This window comes from Chiloscyllium plagiosum, chromosome 8 (genome assembly GCF_004010195.1).
Source record: "Chiloscyllium plagiosum isolate BGI_BamShark_2017 chromosome 8, ASM401019v2, whole genome shotgun sequence".
Lineage (NCBI taxonomy): Eukaryota > Metazoa > Chordata > Chondrichthyes > Orectolobiformes > Hemiscylliidae > Chiloscyllium > Chiloscyllium plagiosum.
This window is the reverse complement of record NC_057717.1, coordinates 22,017,311-22,023,016: the sequence shown is the minus strand read 5'-3', so window position 1 is coordinate 22,023,016 and position 5,706 is coordinate 22,017,311.

The following is a 5,706-nucleotide window of genomic DNA, read 5'->3' as shown; positions in this document are numbered from 1 at the left end:
AATAACCATTTAAGCTGGAAATCATAGCCAAGCAATTAAAGATGTTCATAGTTTATCTCGATAGCAGAGCACATGCAATCACCATCCTGTAGTTGAGTCGAATACATTTTATTTGTTTAACAATGGGAACTGTTGCCTGTGTCTATCAGTAATGTTAATGAGAATAATAAATGCATGCAGAGCTGAAAGCTGACACTTAAAATATGACCCAAATTCTGGGCATGGTTTAAGTCTTGTGTAATGGAAAGCGCCCCTGCCTCTGTGCCAGAATTCTGGATTTGATTTCATTCCATGAATTTGTGTTAGTGTCCCAATCTCTGGAGCAGATGATCTGGATTCATTTCCTGCCTGTTGAGGAGGTGTGTCACAGCATGTCAGAACAAGTTGATGAACAAGCACACAGGAGAATCATTTTGTAGCTTTCGGGGCTATTGCTGAGTATTGGTAGTGCCCCTTCCTCTGAGCCTAAAGGTTCTAGGTTCAAATCCGACAGAGATTATAATCCGACATTATATGTCTGAACACGTGGATTAAAATGATTTTAGAATTGTGACTTGATGGAGATAGAAGAAGTGTCATTATTGAATTTCAGAAATTAGGCCCATGATGACTGAAAGCACAGCCATTCATGTTGATTGGAGTTGCATTTGCAACTTCTAGAGGTTTATACAATCATGGGAAGAGTAAATAGTCAAGGTCTATCTCCCAAGGTAAGGAAGGCCAAAACTGAAGAGCATAGGTTTAAGGTGGGAAGAGAAGAGTTGAAGAGGAACCTATAGGGCAACTTTTTCACGCAAAGCATAGTGCGTGTATGGAATGAGCTGCCAGAGAAAGTGGTGGAGGATGGTGCAATTGCAACATTTAAAAGGCATGAGTATATGAATAGGAAGGGGTCAGAAGGATATGGGACAAATGCTGGAAAATGGAACAAGATAATCCAGAATATCTGGTCGGCTTGGGTTAGTCGAAGGGTCTGCTTCCCTTCTGTATAGGTCTACGATTTACATATTCAATTGATCAAGATATCGTTATAAGCACTGACTGTAAGACATTAAATAAACGTTGTCTGCGATACAACCAAACTTGATGTCATCTGCAAATTTGCTAATCATGGCTTCTACAATTCTCATCTAAGTTATTGATATAAATGGCAAACAAAGGGGGATCCAACACTTTTTCTTGTGAATCACATCTGATCACAGGTTTCCAGTTTGAAAATAACCCCCCACCTTTACCCTGTCTCCTGCCAATAAACAGACATACACAGAACACACACACACAACCCCCACCACCACACTGTCTCCTGCAATTAAACTGATATACACAGAAACACACGCACACACGACCCTCCACCACCTCTCTGTCACTTGCCATGAAACAGTTATACACAGGAACACACACATCCCTCCACCACCATCTCGTGTCCTACCATTAAACAGATATACACAAAACACGCACATATAACCCTCCACCACCACCCTGTGTCCTACTATTAAACAGATAAACACAGAAACACATACACACACACACGTAGCCATATCGAGACACAGGTACAGTCATGTCTTTAATACAGAGATAGATAATTTTTGATTAAAACATGGGTCCAGAGTTACATTGCGAATGCAGGGCAATTGTGTTGACAAACATGTCAGGCAAGTCCGAACAGCAATGTAGAGTTGATGGGCCTAATGATCTTATTTCAATTTCCTATGCTATGTGGCCTTCAGATGACAGGAATATTTTTGGAGTGGGCAATGGAGGCTGAGTTTGATAAATAATTTATTGAACGGTCAATGCGATTGTGAGATGGGTTTGAGGAGCTAATTGGTCTGTTCCCATTTGTTGTGCTGTTATTTCTCAGAAGACACACACACACACACACACACACACACACACCCACCCATATCGAGACACAGGTACAATCATGTCTTTAATACAGAGATAGCTAATTATTGATTAAAACATGGGTCCAGAGTTACATTGAGAATGCAGGGTAATTGTGTTGACAAACATGTCAGGTAGGTCCGAACAGCAATGTAGAGTTGATGGGCCTAATGATCTTATTTCAATTTCCTATGCTATGTGGCCTTCAGATGACATGAATATTTTTTGGAGTGGGCAATGGAGGCTGAGTTTGATTAATACTTTACTGAATGGTCAATGCGATTGTGGGATAGGTTTGAGGAGCTGATTGGTCTGTTCCCATTTGTTGTGCTGTTATTTCTCAGAAGAAGAGGCGACTTGCTGTCAGGTTAACACACTTTAAAATTAAAAGATCTCCCATTGACATTTGAGATAATGTTGTTCCGTTCTCCTTCGGACTATGCAATCTGTGGTGCTGTCATCCCCAGGGAACAGTGAAGACTGGGTCATTGAAGATACTCAGTGCTGATCTTGACTGATCTTTGATGGGCAGAAGAGTCAATGTTTATTGACAAGAGACAGGAAGGGGGTGGTCAGCTACACTCAGATCAGCCATGATGTTTCTAAACTGTGCAGCAGGCTGGAGGGGCCGAATGGCCAATTGCTGCTCTTATCCCACATGTGATCCTCCCAATTCGCCCCTCGAGGCTGTTACAGAGAGAAAGGAAAGCCCCTTTCAGCCAGTCAGATGCGTTATGATGAGACAGGAGGAGGCCATTCTGTCCCTCAGTGGAGTTACACAGGAATACAATACATTACTTCAACACATTGACTAAATTACATCGCACAGGAAGAGGCCATACAACCTTTCTGGGACAGAGAAGCTCTGGCTAACTAGCTGGAAGTACAGAGTAGAGATAATTTTGAGCTTGGAAAGCTGTAACTAGTTCAATTCCTCAGGGATCAGTGTGAGTTTATCACCAGTTTACAATCCAGTTTAATGCCTTGGATGAAGGGGCTGAATGGACTGGAGCTCAGTTTGCTCATACACCAGGACAAACATTCAATAAGGTGTCAAGTGGAGGCAGAGAATCTGCAATGGCATACAGAAGTGGAGGGCAGTGAGTAAACCTGCGACAAAAAAAAAACGCAGTATAATGTGGATAACTGGAACTTTGTGTTTTGGGGAAACAACAAATCAGCAGTAAATACGTTAAATGGAGAGAATGCAGAACGTGGTGGTATACATGGATTTGTGTGTCTTAGTAGATGAATCACATCAAGTTGCTCGGAAGATGCAGCAATTCATTTGGAAGGGAAATGGAATGATGCTGTTTCGTGCAATGGGTCTCGGGTTTGAACTTAGCGATATTTTCCTGCATCGGTGCAAGGCATTGCGGAGACCACATCTGATGTATTGTTTCAAGTTATGATCCCCACAACCTAAAAAAAAAACTAAATTGTTTTCAAACATTACAAAGATACTTATCTTTACTCGGCCTTGGGATAAAGACATTATGACATGAAGGATTACCAGTTTAGGCCTGCGAAAGAGAGATATTCTTATTGACCATATAAGATCATGAGGTGCGTGCTGCTGGTGAATATCTGATGGATATTTCCTCTTGTGTGCGAGAATAAAACTGGGGATGTAATTTTAGAATAAGACAGATTCTGAGGCAGGGTCACTGGACCAGAAACGTTAACTCTCAATTCTCTTCAGATATGCTGCCAGACCTGCTGAGCATTTCCAGCAATTTCTGTATCTCTTTAAGAATAAAATACATTCATTTTAACGCAGATATGGTGAAGACATTAAATGTTTTATTTTTATATTACGCAGGCACATATAAACACATCTTCAAATCATATAGGGTAATTATTTGTTAATTTAATTATTCTGTGTATGACAGCAGCATAGATGCACCTGCATGGAGCAGGAAATGTGATGGAGTCATATCGTTGAAACAATGTTCAAGGAGAGCTCATATGGCCCAGTTTGGGGACTGATAACATCTCTGAATCAACTTAGAGATGGAAATGTGCAATTCCTCTCTTTCTCTTTCCCTGTCCCTCAGCACAGCAATGTGTTTAGCAAAAAGAAAAGCATAGTCGATTTTATTACTCATGGAGGATTCCGGATGAGGATTCATTGGAATCTCCCCACTGCTTGAAGGAAAGGGAATTCAGCCAATTTCATCTGCTTCGAGAAGCTTGCGTGTGCAGAATAATTTCAGAAATAATTATTAGGAGTCGATAGTGGGATGTTGGGGGTGGGGGTGGGGGAACAGACAAGAGATTCTGTGGCTTCAAATGGGAATCCAGGATGATGTGTAGCCTCACAAATGCCAGGGTCCAGGATGTCTCAAATCGGCTGCAAATCGTTCTCAAAGGGGAGGGGCAGCAGCCAGAAGTCATTGTGCACGTTGGTACAAATGACGGAAGTACAAATAGGGATGAGGTCCTGCAGAGTGATTGTAGAGAACTAGGAAAAAAGATAAAAGCCAGGACGATGACATTGGTAATATCCGGTTTACTTCCAGTGCTCCATGCTAGTGATGGCAAAAAAACAGGAAAACATGGCAGATGAATGTGTGGCTAAAGAATTGTTGCAGGAGGCAGAGATTCAGATTTTTAGATCATTTGGATCTTTGGTGGGGCAGAGGTAACCTGTTCAAGAGGGACTGCTTATACCTGAACTGGAGGGAATCCAATATATTGCCAGGCAAGTTTGCTAGTGCTACAAGGGAGGTTTTAAACTAGATTGGCTGGGGCTGGGGAGGCTATTGAACGTGGGATCCTCAACAGCAGGGAGAAAACTGCGAGGATAGAAAGAGATTCAGAAATCAGAAACAGTAAAGTGAAGAGACAGGTCAGGCTGGAACACGACAGAAGGCAAGGAATGCCTGTTGGATTAAATTGCATCTGTTTCAATACAAGATGACTGACAGCTAAGGCTGATGAACTCAGGGCGTGGATAGATACTGGGACTGGGATATTATAGCCATTAGGCAAACAGGGCTAAGGGAGGGAAAGGAGTGGCAGCTTAATGTACCAGGGTACAGCTGCTGTAGGCGGTATAGTGGTGGTGGAAGGAGCAGAGGGGGAGTTGCAGTTTTGATTAAGGTGAGTATCACAGCAGCGACCAGGTATAAAATAACAGAAGGCTCATCCAGTGAAGTTTTGTGAGTCGAACTAAGAAATAAGAATGCAATGGTTACATTATTGGGGTTGTACAATAGGCCTCCAAGTAGCCAACGGGAATTCAAGGAAGAAAAATATGTGGAGAGATTGGGGAGACTTACAGGGTCAATAGGATTGTCATTGTAGGAAATTTTAACTTTCTTAACATAGACTGGGACTGACACAGAATCAAGGGCTTCGATTGGGTGAACGTATTAAGTGTGTTCAGGGAAGTTTCCTCAAGCAGTATGTAGAGGAGCCTACTCGGGAGGGGCAAAACTCGACCTACTCTTGGGAAATAGAGCAGGACAGGTGACTGAGGTGACAGTTGGGGAGCACTTTGAGACCAGTTACCATTGTTCTATTAATTTTATAATAATTTTAGAGAGGGACAAAGTGGTTCACAGGTGCAAGTTCTAACTTGAGGCAAGGTGCATTTTGATAGAATTAGACAGAAACTTGCAGGGTTGATTGGAGTAGTTTGTTTGTAGGCAAACAGACCTCTCGCAACTGGGGAGGCATTTAAAAGTGAGATAGCAAGTGTTCAAGGTCTATATGTTCCTGTGAGAGTGACGGGCAAGGTTGGCATGAAGAGGGAACACTGGATGACAAGAGATATTGAGGCTTTAACCAAAAAAAAGAGGAGGAGATGTGGGTGAG